At 43.8% G+C, this 19,166-nt stretch overlaps 1 long non-coding RNA gene across 1 annotated transcript; it reads right to left on the bottom strand.

The window, feature by feature from the left end:
* Window positions 1–247: 247 nt before the first annotated feature.
* LOC142970961 (uncharacterized) lies at window positions 248–18,991 on the bottom strand. The gene is made up of 2 exons (XR_012959318.1): window positions 11,696–18,991; window positions 248–11,597 (listed from the first exon to the last, which is right to left on the bottom strand). It is a non-coding gene; the product is annotated as an uncharacterized LOC142970961 (long non-coding RNA).
* Between the last annotated feature and the right edge of the window lie 175 nt (window positions 18,992–19,166).

The raw sequence follows: 19,166 nt of genomic DNA, 5'->3' as shown, positions 1-19,166 counted from the left end.
TTTCCACACCGACGGAGAGCGTCCGATACAGCTGTAGCTGATGAAATACATCAGCAGGAGATGCAACTCTCCCTTCACAGATGATACCACCCGCAGAACAAAGGCTGTCATCGATGAAAGGACAATGGCAGGAACACCTGTTTCCACTGTAACGTGTAGAAAACAACACTCGAATTGTTCAGCTGGCGTAAAGAACAGCAACACCAGACTATGTATTGTTAGGCCAAGCAATGCAAAGTTCAGGAAGTTGACTTGTTGTAAGATTTTTTTTGGAAGCAGAGAGTCATATTTACAGGCTGTGGACAATACGGTTACAACTTAAAGGTGCTGAAATCAACATTTAACAAAACGAGGGTCCAATGTGTTCCATGAGTTTGTACTTACAATAACATAAAATGCCATTATTTTTTCACGTGTCTGTAAGGACTTGTATGTTTCAGCATGTGTGTGTGTTGGGTCCGTCGCTCCACTGATGTGCTGAGTCCATATGGTCGGCAGGTTGGATGGTCCCGGAACAGTCCATTATGTGGTGATTTGGCAGCGCACACACCGCTACCTCCGCTACCCTTTCGTTCCCTTCACTCTCCTGCACGGATGATGTGGCACTGGCACCGTACACGTGGTGCAGCTTGAGTGCTTGTTTATGAGTGTTTGACTGCAGTTTGCTTGTGTGTGTGTGTGTGTGTGTGTGTGTGAGGTAACGAAGCGTCCAGTGTGTGGGAGTGTGTCCTGCCAGGAGAGTGAGTGTCCTCGGAGCAGACATATGGACACAGACACTGCCATCAGCCATCCTGGCTCAGGTTGCTGCTACCTCTCTGTCACCTCCTGGACCACAGCAGATGCCACATCGGCACGGACGGAGGAAAACACAACACGCAGAAACACACGCAATCACAGGCATGTATGCGTGATGCTGCCAGGGACACAGAGTACTCTCACTCCGGCTTTACATTCATACACGTGCACTTATAATATCTAGATCTTTAATACAATGCTGGCTCATGGAGACAATCAAATATGTGATCTAGAAACCACCATTTATGTTTTTCTGCACCAGGAGATGACACACAGAGACCTTACTCAACTACTGTGCTGAAATATAATTTTGAAGTAATTATATTTTACTAGTATTTCTGCGTATTTCTTGGTTACAATACAATACAATACACAATACAATAGTGATAAAGGATCCTTTCACTTTTCATAATATGCACATTTTTTTATATTTACAGTATTTATACATTTTTGCATTGCTACTTGTAAGTGGATTTGAATTATTTCAGCTGCTGCATATAATAAAGCTGAAAAGAAATCTGTGTACCAAGTAAAATACATTTTCCTACATCATTTTATTCCACAGGGAAAAAATAGTAAGAAGACGGGCTTTTGCCAAACTTTTGGCACTGAGCACTAGAGAGAAAAACATGATGATCATCATGCCATGTATCAATATAACAACACTTTGTCAGGAGACTGCTGTGCTGGCAGCAGTCATGATTTTATTTTCCATAGGAACAAGCTGAAACTTCTTGGAAGTGGATATGTGTTCTCCTCAGCGGTGCACCGAGCTGTGTGCTCATTCATAATGGTTAGGACAGACTGCACACTGCCTGCAGTCTGTATACATATACAGACAGAAGCGCTCATACACAAATACATATACATACCAGTCCAGCTACATGGTGAGCTAATGAATACTGCTTTTTGTTACAGGTGAGTGTGTGTGTGAACCTTCACAATCCAGATAGAATGAGATGCAATTAACCAATATAAGATTTGATTAATGGGTCACTGCAGCAGCAACAGAACAGGACAATAGTACATTTAATTTTCAGGTATTCAAATGTACTCAAATGATGGTTTATTGGACAAATGTTCTTGTGATAGAGTCAGTAACTGGATAGTAGAATATAGTGCTTGTGGTTATTTATCAGTGCAAAAGAAAGAAAGCATATTCAAGACATTGAGGATAATATAATAAGTTTAGCTTTGAAGATAATAATAACTTAATATTTTGAGTCTTTTGTGTTTAATGTTGACGGCTTTCTGCTTTTTGTAGTAAAGGAGCGACTCACTACCACATGCACATATACACGTGAGCTTGATGTGTGCAAAAGGTGAGAAGTGAATCACACTAACAAGGAGGAAACTGACAGTGTCTGGATTTATGTCTCGACAATCTACGACTCACAACTACGAACACACTACCACAACCATCCGAGTGTGCCCACACAGACGTGGACTGAGCAGTGGAAGTGGGTCATCTCTCTATGGGGCAGGAAAATAACAACAGAAATAGATAAATATATACCTCCGTCCTATCACAGTTATCCCATTGTCTGTCTGCACAAATGTAATCACACAGCGTGGGGTTTGGTATACGCTTTGCTGTTTTCAGGGCATGAACATCCAGATTGCTCTTTTGTTTATGAAATGGAGGAATTAGGTACAGGCACTGGCAAGTAAACACTTTTCTGTGTGAGTGAGGATGGGGGTGGGGAGGTGAATAGGTCGAGCTGCTGTCTCGTCTTTTGTCCTTCTGGCTATGCCTGATTGCATTACATTTCAGACAAATACGCACACGCTAATCGCTATGCGCACACAGACTAACACACACACACACAGTGCTGTATCCCTCTACTTGACCTAGCCATTGGCCATCAACTGTCTACATGTATTGTGCACAGCCATGACCTAATGCCGTCAATGCAACAACAACAAAACCAGAGGCTAAAGCCAGCGCCCACGTAGAAAACAGAAGGGCCAAGGGCAGAACTTTGTCATTGCACTTATTACACAAAGCTGGAGATATATTGAATTGGTTACATCCAATAAGTCTAAGATGCTCTTATTGGTCTAATGCCTGTTAATGGGATTCAGCTGACAATCAATCTTGTGCAGACACACAAACAGAGACTGACTCGCACGCATTTCCCCTTGCCCCCCGCGGTACGCCGAGCTCTTTCTCGTCCATGCTGGTGTCCCTTTGTGACGCAGCCTTTCCCTTTGTTGTTCATACCGAGTGGAAATACACGCTGGGCGTCCTTCAAGGCTTTTAGAAAAGGACAGAAGTGTCCAGCGACGCGCCTGCCTGCCCTTTTACACCCTCACAGGGCCAAGCATGGCTTGAAAGGCACCAAAGCGGGGCTGAGATTAAACTACGGCATGAAGAGTCGACTCGCATGTAATTCGAGCATAAGAGTGTAATTGTGATATCTAACTCAATAAACAACATAACTGCTGTGATAGATGATCTATTGGTGTGTTGTTTATTCGTATAACTCAAAATCACATGTTTGACCAAGAAGGCTTTTACCTCGCTGTACAGCATCTGACACCATTTGTTCTCAGCCCCTCGATTCAGATAAGGAAGTACTGGAACAAAGGGAGAAAGCGAAAGAGGAGAGACCCCTCTCTGTGCTGCGAGGAGACATGCATTAGATGCCACATGTACAGAGTAGCAGTAGTATAAGTACGTAGAAATTTAAAATATACATCTAAGACCGACAAAGTAAGAAACAGAAACATCAGGAAATGGATTTAAAGAAAGCAGACAGATACGTTGTGCAAAGCGCTGAGTTTACATACAGTGTGATTAGTCAGGACATCTGCAGCCTGTCTCTGCATGTTATTTTCCCAATATAGTCTGTTTATTCTCCTGTTGAAATGGCCCTTAAGTCGATTTTAATCTCTGAATTAGAGAAAAGCCTCAATTGTGTACACAACACTCTGGTCTTTATAGCTGCAGTCACGAATGTGGTCTGATCATTTGCTTTTTAAATGGATTTTAAATATTTGCTCAAACAACTACATAACCATTAGAGGCTGTAGATAAATAGCCATTTAGACTGGGCAACGATGTTTAACAATGGGCCAAACGCAGTAAAAGAAAACCACTGGACAATCAATAAGTACAGGCCAAAAATGTGTATCACTGGAATGAATTGATCTCTTAGACATTTGGGTCTTTCCCCGTGGTAATTAAAAGGCTCTTTACGAGAGCCCCAGTCAGAGGGCTGGCTACTATGATTGAGTGGATGCGTAGAGAGAAGAGGTAAGGGCTGTCCAAAACGCTGCCGGTGCCAAAAACACTCTGGATGGTCCGACGTTAGCCCAGCAACCCCACTCAGTGGCGGTGCCAAAGCCACACACACTCGCAGACGCAGACCAGCGCTCGGTCGGTCGGCTGTGCCAGAATCACCCCGGGGGCGGAGGGTGCATTAACTAATTGCTCGGCCCAGCTTAGAGAGCACAACGGCATGAACGGAGAGAGGAGTAAGAGAAGAGTCGGACACAAAGACGGAGGAGGAGGAGAGATGGAGAGCGGCGTAATACAGTGAAAAGAGTGATCACGTGAACATTTGCAAAAGAGAGGCAGAAAGACAGACAGACAGACAGACAGGGAGCTTGTTTACATGGGCATGAGCCCAATGCAGCATTAGGACATAGGCCAGCAGTGGCAGGACAATGGAGCAGGCTGCAAGGCTGTGTGTGTGTGTGTGTGTGTGTGTGTGTGTGTGTGTGTGTGTGTGTGTTATTCAGTTTGTGGTGTCTGGGACAATGGGCCAGTGGGGTATTGAAGGATAGGGGGATTATAGGTCATTGGATTGGAGTTCGAGAAAAGAAAAATAAAGGAGCAAAATAAAAGACTAGGATCTGATTATCAACCCAAACAAACAGGTACAGACACCAGAGAGATGTAGCTAGACACACACACACACACGGGCTGTCGCTTTAGGCCTCTTTCTGGCTGAGCCGCAGATGTGCCCAGCCGTCTTTGCCCACGCTGCCCCCGAGAAAGTGTCCAAAACCAGCGTGGAAAACACTCCAGACCTCCTCGTAGCCCGCCTCACCCCTCCTCTCTCTCTCTTCATCCTAATACACAAAGGAGACCTACAAAAGGAAGCGGCCAAACAAGTGTACGTATTGTTGCCGGCGGTTAAGCAGAATGGCAAGGATTTGGCTACTTTGTGGTTTGCGAGGGCCCTTTGGAGAACTTCTACTGGGGGTATCTATGGTGATCAAAGTGAAAGAACATAACAGTTTTCTTCACACGAGTGTGTGTGTGTGTGTGTGTGTGTAGGAGGGGGTACTTTCCAAAGGCTCAGAAACGCAGGTGTTGGTATCGTCCTTCACACTTCTCTTTCTCTTTTGATGTTGTTGTTAAGCTGCTCTTTGTTAACTTCTCCCTGTGTCTCATCAATAACATTCAAGTCTGTGGAGCCAGGCGCAAATAAAATAGCTCACATGAGTGAGATGTGGGGAAGGTTAGAGTGTAACATTGCATCTGCTTCTCTTTGTCTCCCTTTCATTCTTCACGCTCGGTATATTTAACTGGTGTACGTACAGTTTTCAGAATGAGTTTTCTACTGGTTCATACACTGTACCTGTGTTCTGCCTTTCTCACATTCATCCATTCATGTTGTCCAATAAAACAGCACAGTATATTTATGAACACAACCAACTATACTTGAACATACTATGTAAATATTTGTCACAAAATCGACAAATTATAGGCTAAGAGTCTGCAGGCTTTGTGAGGCTGTAGGAACAGTGGTGCTTTGAGCTAAACGCTAACACCTAGCAGGTGTAATGTTTACAATCTTCACCCTCTTAGTTTAGCATTTGCCTATTAGCGCTAAACACAAAGTACAGCAGACACAGGTGGTAACTGGTTTTGCAGGTATTGGACAAATTCAATTTTGACCTGATGATGGCGCTAGAGGGAAAGTAGCCTATACGAGAGTCCTCTAGGGTTCGCGTCACGTAAATTTCGTCATCGGAGGTTGTATAGGCTCTGTGTGGCCATCCTCGTACTTCCAATTACCACTACAATGGTAGCGTAATGATCTAGTGCGCGTGTGTGGAACGTGTCAGGCAGTATAAACAGAACTACCAGGTGTCCTTGGTTTACACGGCCATACGGGAGGAAAACTGAGGCTTTAGTCAAAACTAGTGAAAATATATAAAAAAGGCCAAATATTTAATTTAACACCGAATCTTCATGATTGATAAACTCAGCAACGTATGCAATAATACACAATTTTGCCTGCTTCCTTGCAGGAAAATAACCATTTCAAATGTCCACCTCCATCACAAATTGGCCAGTTTCCCACAGAACAGAACATCCAATATCTGGTCCATTAGTCACGGCAAATAGAGCCAGTAATGTTCCCGCTCACCAGGGTGATGCAACCATCCCTCCCAGAGGTGACCGGGAGGGTATTTCAGCCTGCACTGGCTGCAGGTGGCGTCATCTCCATTCATGCACTGATAATGACCCTTCAGTGCGACTGGGGAGCTGCTCCCGCACAGGAACACAGAAGTGGACGGATCTGGAGGCTATTCCTTTGTCGGGATTTGTGCAGCACTTTTTAATGAAAGCTCTCCTGCTGTGCGCCGCCCTTGAGTGATGGGCACTGCAGTGCCGTACTTTGGACGGTCAGAACTGCAGTTTTCACATCAATGTGTGTGTGTGTGTGTGTGTGTGTGTGTGTTCAGTTTCTGACTGACAGGCGAGATGATTCAATTTGTCCCAGGCATACAGAGCATTGTGAGTGGCTTGTGTTCCACCAGTGTATATGTAGGGAGATGTACTGTGTGTGTATAATCCTCACACACCATCTCTGTGTGTGTCTGTGGGGAGTGCTTTGTGTACTTCCTTCAATTCTTGTCAGCAGATCGGTTTTCCTGCCATGGCTATAGGCTCAGTACAAGGTCGCATTACGACTCAGACACACACACATTCAGGCACACACACAAATCTTGCTTCTTAATCCTCTCTTAGCAGGCGAGGCCCACCTGTTCGGTCACATCTGCATTAACACCATTGCGTCTGTCGGGAGGTCTGACTCTACACGTTTAGTCGGGGTAGCTCTAGATACATTGTGTGGTTATTCTGTGTCTACCTCCTTATTGATCCCCTCACTTCTTGATATTTTATCTGACACCTAAAGCCCCGCCTTCTGATTGCACCGTCGTTACCAGACTTTATTTTTTTGGATGCGCGAGACAACAAGAGAGAGAGAGAGACATCTACCCATCCCTCTCCTCTCATCTGTTCGATAAACAACAGAGCAAGTTTCCGTGACCTTAATTGACCGATTGGGCCTCTCTGGCTTCTTCATCGTCCCGCCTCTCTGCTGCAGTATCTACCCTAATGCATATTTTTGGAAATTGGGCTGTAATGACAGATAATCACCTTGGGATTTGTCTGAGAGAAAGTAAAATGCAGTGGCGGAAGAAATTGCGACGATGTAGGCGGAATAGCCAGCGATTATAGGTGATCTGTGTGATTACAAGTAATGGCTTCATAAATACACACAGATAGCAGGGAGAGGGTGGAGAAGCTGGTGAATTATTGGATCAGTCGCAAAATATCTGCCACTTTAAAGCTATCATGTGTTGATTATGGAGTGGGAAGTGCACTGATTACTGAGGAAGAATGAGGAGGAAGTTGTGTGAGTGTGTGTCTCACATAGATCCAATCTATAGAAAATCTATCTGTAGAAAAATGCATTTTTCTCACCATTGGGTTTCTCTCTCTCTCTCTCTCTCTGTCGCTATACACACCCATATACATACAGGCATTTCTCTCCTCTGGTTATTTGCCTTTTTCATTCCAGGGAGTGCCCTGCTTTGCTGTCAGAATTGATTAGTAGTGCTCCTACTGCACTATAAGCTGTAAAAGAAAACCAACCTCTCAATAAATGCCCCGAACCGGTTCCACAAGTTTTCTGCGAGGCTTCATCTCACGTCTCATCTCGCTGAGCTAGCAAAGTATTGACTCTAGCACTGAAATAACATCGATCTTTATCACTGAAATAACGGCTTTTTTTTCTTCGCACAGACGCAATAAAGGTTTTCAATATTCTCAATATCCCGGAGCGAAAAAAAAAAAGGATCTGAAGCAAACGAGAAGACGGAGAAATGAGATTAGCTGTGTTGGTTGTATTTTCAGTAACTCTTACACGCAACACTGTAATACAGTCTTCCTGTATTCTTCAAAAATGACAGAAAATGTCTTATTCCTTATCATTTACAGGACTAGTGTTGTGGCATATTTTGATATCTGATCCTATATATCCTAATATAGATCTAGATATCTGTAGAAATGCTGTTATATATGGTCATCTTTGTTACACCATTGGCTCTATTTCTGTGGCAGTACATTTTGAAAATAGATGAAAAGAGTCCTACAGTGGCAATTGTGCATACACGCAAACACACTCAGACACGTACACACACACACAGCTACACACTGCCACAAACACCAACACTCGTTGCTCTGGGGAGGCCATTTTCAGGGCGTGCTGGGAAACCTCACCACCACACACACCCCAAATACACCAAGACACTCAGATATGTAGTGAACTGGTATTTGTTGGGTTTATCAGAATTTAGACATCTCTGCACACACATCTGTACAAATATATTTAGATACATTTTCTACCGAAGAGCGGGCGTAAAATAACTTATACAATTCTACAAATATATATATATATATATACACACACACACACACACACCGTAAGACCAGTCCTGCCCATATGTGTCAGCAGGATATGACTGGACATGAGTCAGGCCTAATGCAGAACGGTTCACTATGACGTGGGGTGGGATGTGAAATCTGTTGTCATGGTGAGAAAAAATAGGAACAAACAGAGCAACTTGAAATGACGTGAAATGTACGTACGTACTGCATATTATGCTCTTGCAAGAACGGCAAACTACTTTCGTGAAATACTCTTAAATCAGGGTCCGCATTCTGGCTTTTTACGAAGCTTTCAGCCACACATTACAGCCTTCACCATTAATGGCTGGAGTTATTTTTTTCATTTGTATGTAAAAGATGCTGATTTTTTTTAGCTTTTTACACTGTTTTAACTGGCAGGTAAAAGGTCACATTCATAGATAAAGGCCTCTGCCTTTCTCTGGTCCAGGGTCAGTGTTCTACTCATGTGGAATGGGAGTAAGTGGGCTTCCTTCCTGTGTGTGAGCTTTTCACAGATGTGGCAGAATATACATATGCAGCGCAGCCACCTGTTGTAGAAGTGCTGTTTATGCTTCATGACGCCACGTTTTTATGTGCTTCTCTAAATTGTTGTGGGTGTGTTTTGGAAATCATTGTCCTGTTGGATCATTATTACAGTATGTTCATTATTTGAATCACCACTTATTTTTAATTGAATCAAACATTTTCCTGTGAAGCACAGCACGATTGATTCTCCTTTCCTGCCAACACCTTCTCTAAACAACAGACTCGGGCACTCCCAAAAAGATATAAATGGCCGTTCTATTTAACATCATTAAACAGTCACACGAGGCACTTTTCAACACGTGGCCGTTCTATTTAACATTGTGAAATTGGAACTGCTTGCTTATGACTAGGAAAAGATCATAGTATGTGACGTGGTTACGTACTAATGTATAAAAACTCCATAACTTAAAATAACTAAATATGTTGACTTTTGATTTCACGCGTCTCCTGGGTGAAAATCCTTTTCCCTTTATCTCCTACTTGACTTATGTCACTCTTTATGCAACGTCACCTGACTTCTTCCTTTGCTCCATTAAAAGATATTGGACATAATAAGCTCGCACAGACGACCTATCCCGGCGCTTTTTTATCAGTGAGGACGGCTTGGACCTGCAGTACCGTCATGCTTTCCTTTTGATCGAGTATTTTACCACAAACGGAAGAGAAGCAAACATTTTAAAGCTATATCTCAGAGGGAGAAAAGTCATCTGGCAAGTTTTAATTATGTAACTGCAATCCACAATTACAATTATTCAGCTGGGTTTTAATATGAAATGGCTGTGAAATGCGTTTGTTGGCAACTCCTATCCATATTGTGCAGGTGTTTGAAGAAAAACATTCTCCAGAGAAGTGCTCAAAAGCCGCTGAGGCCCAAGTAGAGAACAAACTGATGAAAGACAACCTTTCTTTGTGATCGAGGGCCCTGAGAGACGGATGAGAGACGGGTGGACGGAGACCGAGAGCTCCATGACTCTCTGACAGCTGAGGTTGTTTGTGGAAACCTGAGGAATGAGAGATGGGATCAGCTTTCCAAACAAGGGGGTTTCAGCACAACAGGTGACAGCTATGCTTGTCCATCTATATTCTCTCGCTCACTATCCTCTCCCACGCACGCACACACGCTGCAGCTGTATCGAGGTTTCTCCTTATCTGATCAGTTGAACAATGAGGAAGGGGAGAGGGAAAAGGAGGGTCGGGGAACAAACAAAGGGAGGAAGAAAGTGTAATTTGTTTGGAGAATGTGGAGAAAAAGTTGACGTGGCATAAAAGTAGAACTAATTGCAAAATATCAAGCTGAGGCTGGGAAATGGATCAAAACAGACAAAAGCGAGAATGTTGAGGAACTTTGGCTCATGGGGAGAGATAAAGGAATTGCTAAAGTTTGAAGGAGGCCTGGGGGTGTTGTTGACATGCAGGGTGGGTGTCTATGCCTCATTGTCTGCCCCATCTGTCTGGCTTTATCTCTGCTTACAACGCCCTTAGCTTCGCTACCTCCTCCACCTCCTCCTCCTCCTCCTCCTGTGCTCCCCCCCCCCCCCCCCCCCCCTTTCCCCTTCAGTCAGCTCACACCCTCCATTGTGCCGTGGTCAGTCCCTCCCCGCAGGCTGGCAGACGACCAGGCAGCTTCCACCCGCGGCAACTGGTGGCATTGTTCACGTGCGCGACGCGCATATATATGCACAGTTGCCTGCTCGTCTGCAATGTATACACTCGCTCATAATGTGAGCATCTGCTGGCACTGGAGTTATAAATCAGAAGCGCATTGACACACATGCTGTTTGGGGCCTTAATCTCCTTCATTTGTGCTTAGAGGAATAGTTGAATAGAAAATAAAATACTAAAAGTATTGAAAATACTAAACCGGTTATACACTAAGCTGATAAAAAAACAACAACAATGTATACAGTATAATTTAATGTAGACTGATGTCTCCTCCCTTCCCTGCGGCACACAGTCAGACACCTATCAGTGCAGCGTATAGGGGAACGCATAAACAAAGCTGTGGTGCACAGAGGGAAGATAAACACTGTTTTGGATGTTGGTGAGGTGCAGGGATGCGGGAGAGGAAGGTTTAGTATTTATCTTTGAACAGGTTTTGTTGTTGGCAGGGACCATGTGGGCCCTCCTTTGTTTGGCTCCCACATTGAATCCCGTGAAAAATCTTGTAAAAAAAACAACAACACCCTCTGTGCGGATACCTCGGCTGAAATGAGTTGAGCAGGTTTGTTCCATGACGGCAAAATAAAGAGGCTTGGATGGCTGCAGACCGAGGTTCCCAGGAGAAAGAGATGTGCACACAAACACATCAAACGTGATGCTCAGCATGTGCCCACAAACTCTCTCTTACTCACACAGGCTCATTGTGAAATACGCAAGGCTTCGAATATTAGAGAATCGTGCTCTCGGTCACGTTGCATCTCTGACGGACGGACCCAAACGGAGGCACAAGTTGCACTGTGTCTGATCTCATTCCTTCTTTACACAGTTCTTTAGTCATGTTCATCATAAAAGCGCTGAATTTTAAGGTTCCCTGTGGAGTTCTAGACGTCTGGTAGCGCTGAGGAAGGAAATGCACTCAAAGCTTTTGTTAGACCTCAAGGATAAACACAATGAATTTTAGTGAGTAACCAATTGTAAACATAACTTTAAAGGTACCTGGAGGAGGTTTTGGGCCAGCAACAACAATGTGTTGTCGGATTCATGCGCAACAATTGGTGGCAATCCATCACCGAAGGCAATCTGTGAAGAAGACTGTAAAGCCAGCAAACATGGATGTAAACAATGCAGGATTGAAAATCTCAGAACTCTTGCGTCAGGCTCGACACACTAACTGTAAAAGCAATTCATTTGTTGTTGGAAAAAAAAAGAAATGGAGTAAATATTTAGCATGTTTAAACCAAAAATGCTTTGAGTGTTTTTTATTGAATAAAATAATCCATCGGTTAGCCAATAGCTGGTGGCTAACAAGCCCCTGATTCTTCTCTTTTCATTTTGACTTGCAACATATATCCAGTGTATGCATTCAATTTGCATATTTGCAATGAATGTTGGCAGCACCAGTGGAAATGTGCAAATAAAGGAGCGCTCACAGAATGTGAATACACTGAATGGCTATTCCCACAAAAAGCGAAACCAAACAACGAAGCTACAGAGTCCACAGTCACTGTCTCTCAGTCTATGCTGACATGTTGCTGCAGGTTTTATTGCGTCAAGTAACGTGCCTCGATTCTTTTTTTGTGCTTTACTTGAGTTTGTTTATCACAGTGCTAAAATAAGTAAGTTAGCACATGCTATAAACTTATAAATACATGTTATGCTATTGCACACACACACACAAGTCCTGTTATCAAGCGCACGTAAACAACAGCTCCTCCATTTGCACAGACTAAGACACACATGGACAATACACCATCTGACGTTTGCTGATACTTAAAAGACAGTGCAGCCTCTCCTCCCACCCACCCAATAATTTAATGGAATCATAAAGTAGGCCAAGCATATGCAGTCACAGTCAAAGGCTGCTTTCACGTCCCAGCATGCCACCGCGGTTTACATGGTGGAGCTACACAGTGTAACATTTTAATCTGTACAAAGGAAGGAGGAAGAGAGAGGGGAATGGAGACAAACAGGAATAAAGTGGCAACTGTATAGAGGAGTTTTTATATTCTACCTCAAACTGCGGATGAAGCCCAGGCGCTCAGTTATTCTTATTGGATGATTTAATAATTGTCTTTTTTGTAAAAGAATGTATTTCATGTTAAAAAATAGGGGGATAGAGGGATTTGATTTTGGCATTGAAATCCAAATTAAAGATAAAACAATCATTTAGATAGATTATGACTTCATTTGTTATTTATCTAGTAGCGTGTTGTCTATGCCAGCCCAACTGGTCACAGTCGCCTGTATTTAACATTTCCAAGAAAACCCAAATCTGTTGTGTCCTTTTACGGGGTCATTTGGGTGCACCATGGATTGTTTTGGCAAAGTGAGCTATGGCGGAATGTAAGATGTGAACCACTGCTTTTTTAGCCCATAGTGCATTTCATTACCAATAGCCATGTGAAAATAGAAATATGCGAGGAGGGACAGAGAGAAACAAGAAGACCGGGGGAGAAACTAGTGCTGTTTGTTGAGATCAGCACTTCATTACAGGGAGTGGAGTGGCTGTTCACACAGGAACGCCGCCCAAGTTGTTTACGGGCGCTGATGCACTCGGCTGTGGCTTTGGAGTCATGGAGGAGCCGAAAGCTGGGGGCACGCTGAGAGAGAGGACGGGGAAGAAAGGAAAAAAAGATGAGAGAAAAGGAGCAGAGAACAACTTCAGAGGGAGATGGTGAGGAGAGGGCAGGAGAGACGTGGAGGGAGGGGGGGGGGGGGGGGGGGGGGAGTAGGAGAGAGGACTTGAATTCAAAGGGGAGCAGATGTTTCCCTTATGGGAGTATTAAGAGACACACACTCACATGTTCACTGTGAGTGGAGCACACTGGTTTGCTTACATTACGAGAGCGTAATGCCATACATTCATCTCTCTGTGTATGTGCTCCATCAACAGGTACCTACATCTGCAATTCAAGGTACAAAGCTGTCTGTTTTGTGAGTGCATGTGATGCGGCCATGCCTGTGCATGCTCACGCCTACGTGTATCTTCACCATGTGCTCTTCTCAAGTCCTTATTTACAGTCCGTGCAAGGAACAGCGAGATAGCTTCCTCCTCCGCCGTGCGCTGGTGTGTTTTGGGTGTACTTTATGTTCTTTCCCCCCCCCCCTCCTGACACAAGTAGGTCAGCAGAGAGCGCACGGCGGCGCTGGAATGCGTGGCATGGGTCCAACACATTCCAGCCGAGCCTTCACTAAACCCTGCAAGAACCGGGCCGAGTGCAGGCGGGAGGGGGTTGCAGCACATATCTTCCTCCACCACCCCCCAAACAGCTGCTATGGGGGTGGTGGAGTATGTATGTGTGTGTGACTGACGCATCGTTTATTACCTTTGTGTCTCTGTCTATCAACCACTTTCCCTTACTTATGCGGCTGTTATAAGTCTCTTTTCCGGTTGTGTTGAAAGTTGGAAGAAACATTAAGTGAGCTGCAACTCCATATATCGAACTGTCTCTCATCTTATGAGTCCTTTTTGTTTTCTCTTTGTCTGCCGTATCCCCCTCTGTGATATCATTTAAAAAAAGTGAAATCAATAAGGGATAATGGATTCACCTCATCAGTGCACATCACTAAAACAAGTGGCTGTCTCCAATATTTCTTACAGTTAAAAAGTATTACCGACAAAAAGTCCCCTTCCTGGGACTTCTCTACTGTCTCTCTTTATCATCTTTTATTCCCACACTTCCATCCGGCTCTGATTTGCAGACAGTGTCTGGAAAGCACTATAGCGCTGAACCGGCAGCCCCTCAAATGGTTTACGGTCAGTACTGACGGTCCAAAGTAGCAGGAGGAGACGATAATGGACTGTATACAGCAACATGAAATACACCTCCTTCTATCTGCATCATTCTTCATGCTGTCCTATATATATAACTGTACGATAAGCCAGAGTTAGATTCCCCACACATGCAGGCAAAAGGCTGACTAACAGGGTTGAATTCACTCCGGCTTGCTAACGTAATAGCTGATAGTGATTGAGGATCTTTTCTGACTTTCTGTCTATAAGAGAAAGAAGTTGAGTGTTTGTAGGCTGGGGAAACAGAGGCAGGAGTTCTGGAAGCATCAGTAGCCGCTTGGTGGAGACAGGATCAAACTTGATAAATCATCCGAGGCAAAAGGGGAAAAACCAACATCGTGATTGGCTAAAAAAAAGTGCACGCAAACGTCAGTGCTCTGCACACTGTAAACAGTGGTTGAGTCTATAGAGCAGGGCTCCACCTGTGCTCGTAGAATAAGGGTTACCATGCACAAGGGTAATTATTCCATGTGTATCTTTCACGGTGATGTGTTATCTGTGTAATGAGTAACATATTAGTCCCGTAGGGAAATTAGTCTGCTACAGTTACTCATTAAGCAGCCGGTGTTATGTGGGTCAAGACTGTTTTTGCAAGTTAAATGTTTTGCCGCTGCTTTATCATCCATATCTCACTGCCGCAGGAGTCAAGAGTATCACCCGGAGACACAAACCAACTCAGTGTGCATGCAGCATGTGAAAACTCTGTGATGTTTGGAGTAAACAAACAAGTCCTGTTACAGTCATCACTTCTGGAAACTGTTTCTATTTTAAGCCTTATGTGCGTAAAGAGATAGCTCATCATTATTCAGTATAATCAGACTTTAATAATAACGGGATGTTTTCTGTATATAATCAGTAGCAGTATGTTCCTGTGCGAGTTATGAGTGTTTTGACTGTAGGTCTCTTCATGTTGTGGTAGAGCTGCAAGGCCGATGTGCGTGGTTACCCAAATTTGTGTGCGTGGTTAAAGTCTGGTTCCCTTTTTCACCGGGGAACAGTGCTATCTGTACATTTTACGCCTGTGTGTTTGTGCGAACGCGTGGATGCTGCTGACTGTTACGCTTGACTGTGGGTGTTTTGAACAAAGTGTGTGTGTGTTGTCACACAGCTGTGTTCACGGTGGTGGAGAAGAAGAGCCACAGATCTTCCTGTCAGCTGTTTTCTTTCTTGCACCCCCAGTGCATTTCCCCTCAGCTCTCAATCAAACTCTCGTTTTCTTTTGAATAATATTTTCTCTTTCACTCTCTCGTTCTTTGATTCACGACATATTTTTATCCCTTTTGTGCGCCACGTTTCCCATTGGTTTCTCGATTACCCAATTTATTCCTGCGTCTAATCTCTAATTCCCTCTAATACTTTATCTCATCCTTTTGGATTCTCATTTATCACCTCACTGTATCTCTCCATCTCTCGGCGTTGCCTTTTGTGATCAACATAAACAGGAAACAGCTGAGGCGCTGTGTTCGCATGTCTTTTTCCTGTCAGCTTCTCCGAAAGCTAGACCAAACCACCAGAAACGAAGCCAACATCTCCGCCGACCGTACAGTGAAATGAGCAGGGCACAGCAGGCTGATCATGTGGTTGGAGGTTAGCAGGCTGCGTCGTGTTTACAAGCAGCAGGGGCTTTAAATGAACACGTGCTTTTTAACGGAAAATATTTTTTTTCCTGCTGCTGAGCTGAGAAATGATTTTCAAGCGATTGACATGAATTCTGGTGGTCAACATCAGACCTAGTGTCTTTAAAAATGGATGCAGGAGCAGTTTGATTCCTCTTTCCTTTTTGTACGCAGGGTTTAAACTAACTTAATCTGTTCATGCATGTGTGTGGCATGCATGTAAACTTGCGCCTCAGTGTGTGTGTGTGGCCAGACCTCATGCAGAGGGCCTCTTGCTGAGCCCCAATGCTCGGCTATATTTAGGTGGCTGGTTTTCTCTCTCTTTCTCCCCCTCTGCGTGGTTGAGCGTGTTGTCTACTGGTTGGGAGAGGCCGGCCACAGGAATATGTTGCCTCCATGTCTGACCGCCGACTTTCAGATAACCACGTGTGGGAGAACACAAACGCATGAAGACATCGGCGGTGGTTAGCCTGTTAGCTTATCATCAGGACGCAGAGCTTGTTGATATCACTGCTCCTGGTTAGAAAGATAATGTGGGGACGGACATGAAAAACATAAACACAGTTTCAATTTGTTTCTCTAAAAGAGATGCTAAGTGGGAGATGCTGCTGGTTCCATGTGTCAATGTAAATTGCTCTTTCTTTCAATGGTATTATCATTGTTCAAATAGTTCAATATTTTTTTTTTATCAACCATGGATTAAATGACTAAGTGTAATGTGAGAGGGGTCGGTTGTAGTGACATCTCTTTAGCCTCATTCCTTCATTATTGACCTGCTAATGAGCCAGACTTTTCCCTGAACAGTTAGTGGAGACCAAAGGAGAGTGAATACTGGACTTATTTGCCTTGAGGTCAAAAACATGACTATGAATGCTAATGCTAGCTGTGTTGGATGTGTAAAAAGGCAACTTTTTGCAAACGTGTTGGCCGCAGCAACTTTAAAAGATGACAATGTTGTGTTCACAGCTTGTTCTGCTCCCCCCCCCCTAAAAAAATTGGATGTGAGTTTCCATTATTTCAGCTTCATTATTGAGAAATCATGTTGCGTATGGATGACGTCTTTAAATACTACGGTTCCCTTCAACCTTCATCGCTAAGAAGAAAGAAGCCGATGGGAAGTGAGAATCAGAGCTGTAGAAAAATTGCAATTTGGCACAAAACGGCTTGCTGTGCGCACTGAATTCACTCCAAACTTGACCCAGAATCCGAGAGCAATCTGATTTAAATTGCTGAACGCTTTATTCAGTTTGTACTCAGCATTTGTAGCTTGTTTCATACTGAAGTGTTCATTGGGAGCCATCTAACTTCTCTTCATACGTTTTAGATTTTAATCTTTCAGTTTGTATTAAAGAACCGTCTCTTTTCTGAAGCAGATGCTCATCTTTTAAACTAGTGATTCCACCAAAAGCCCATCCAAGCCTGGGAAGGGCTCCAAGAATCAGTCACTTAACACCGCCGAGAATGAACAGACCTTATATTTTGGGACTTTAAGACTACTTTCTTTTCTTTTTTTCTCATAGACACAGTAACACATACGCCATGCAGACACAAGGGTGCAATATACAGAGACACACTCCACCACATGATTCCCACTGAGACCCCTCACCTTACCCCAATAAGGCCTTTTGCCAGACTCTGGAATGAATTCCTCTGCTGTGGGAGTGTGAGCTGCTAGGTGACACCAGCAGCTTGGAAAGGGAGGGATAAAGATAGACGGAGCACGAGGTGATGTAGAGGGTATGGAGGAGGGGGGGGGGGGGGGCGGAGGGGGCGAGGAAGTGATATGAGAAGAATCTGGGGAAAAACAGAAGACATAACCTGAGAGGGAGATAAAGAGGGTGACTGATGAGAGGATCTATTTGAGTGTAAAGTAAGGGGAGAGGGCATGAGGAAGTTGCTGAAGATAGACTCTGAAGAGATACAAATCAAATCACAGGCTCTTACTTTACCACTTTCTTTTAGTTGCCGTGAAATATATTTTACCTCCACATACAAGACAATGTGAGGCCTGACTGGTTAGCTTATAAAGGCATACAGTAGTGGCAGCACCACACAGAAGCTGCTGCTGCTGCTGCTGTAAAACACACTTTAAATACTATATTGCAATTTGCATATCAAAAGTCTCGAAAGTTGAAGTTTTAAATGTTGGTGTGACGGTGTCAACTAAGGGAACAACTACTACTATACCTTCAGTCTCAATATCAGGCAACTAACTAACTTCACACAGATTTCATACATCATAGCTTCTTTATACATGCTAGTTTACAAAATATATACAGAAACTATCATTTACAAATAATAAAGTATGTTGTGCAAAGCTAAAGTGTTATAAAGCAACTGGCCATAAGTAAGGGAGAATACATGAACACTGTATTTTCACGCAGTGTAAACATTTTGAAACAAAAGATTATTATAGAGTTTGAAATGGGTAACATTGGGTGTTTCTAGGAGTCAAATAAATCAACACATTCTCATTTCCAACTCTTGAAATACTGAAGCTTGGTTAGTGGCCCGATGCTTCAAACTATGGCGTACCCCTCAGCATCTGTTTCAAAATGGTATCTATGGTATATCAGTTTGCACTAAACAAAACATACCCCTCCTTCAGCCATCCACCCAGCTTTAGTGACGTGGCTGGCCCAAGCTGGACGTCTTTGTCCCCACTGTCTTCTATTTAGTCCATTGTCCCCGTATGGATGCTGGCGGGAAGGGCATGTGCAGTTGGGGGGTAAAGCAGATGTCGGGGCTGAGGATGAATCGTGCCCTGAGGGGAGGGAGAGAGATAGCGGGTACTGCCTCTAATACTCTGGAGACCCACACAGTTAGGGCAGAGATCTGTTTCAAAGAGTCTTTGAATGACACACACACACACACACACACACACACACTAATAAAGAGGAAATCCAGTGGAAAAACACACTGGAGTACCGTACAGCATGGACACACAAGAGTTTGTACAAGATACTTGCAGGGAAAGATTTCGGCTGTTGATTTTTGTTCCTACATTGTAATAAAATTGCTAAATCAAACGGGTTTTCTTTGTGAAGGTGAATGCAAC

The sequence above is a fragment of the Anarhichas minor genome, unplaced genomic scaffold (assembly GCF_050575085.1).
Source record: "Anarhichas minor isolate MPS153535 unplaced genomic scaffold, ASM5057508v1 ptg000045l, whole genome shotgun sequence".
Classification (NCBI taxonomy): domain Eukaryota; kingdom Metazoa; phylum Chordata; class Actinopteri; order Perciformes; family Anarhichadidae; genus Anarhichas; species Anarhichas minor.
This window is presented reverse-complemented; position numbering and strand designations above follow the sequence as displayed.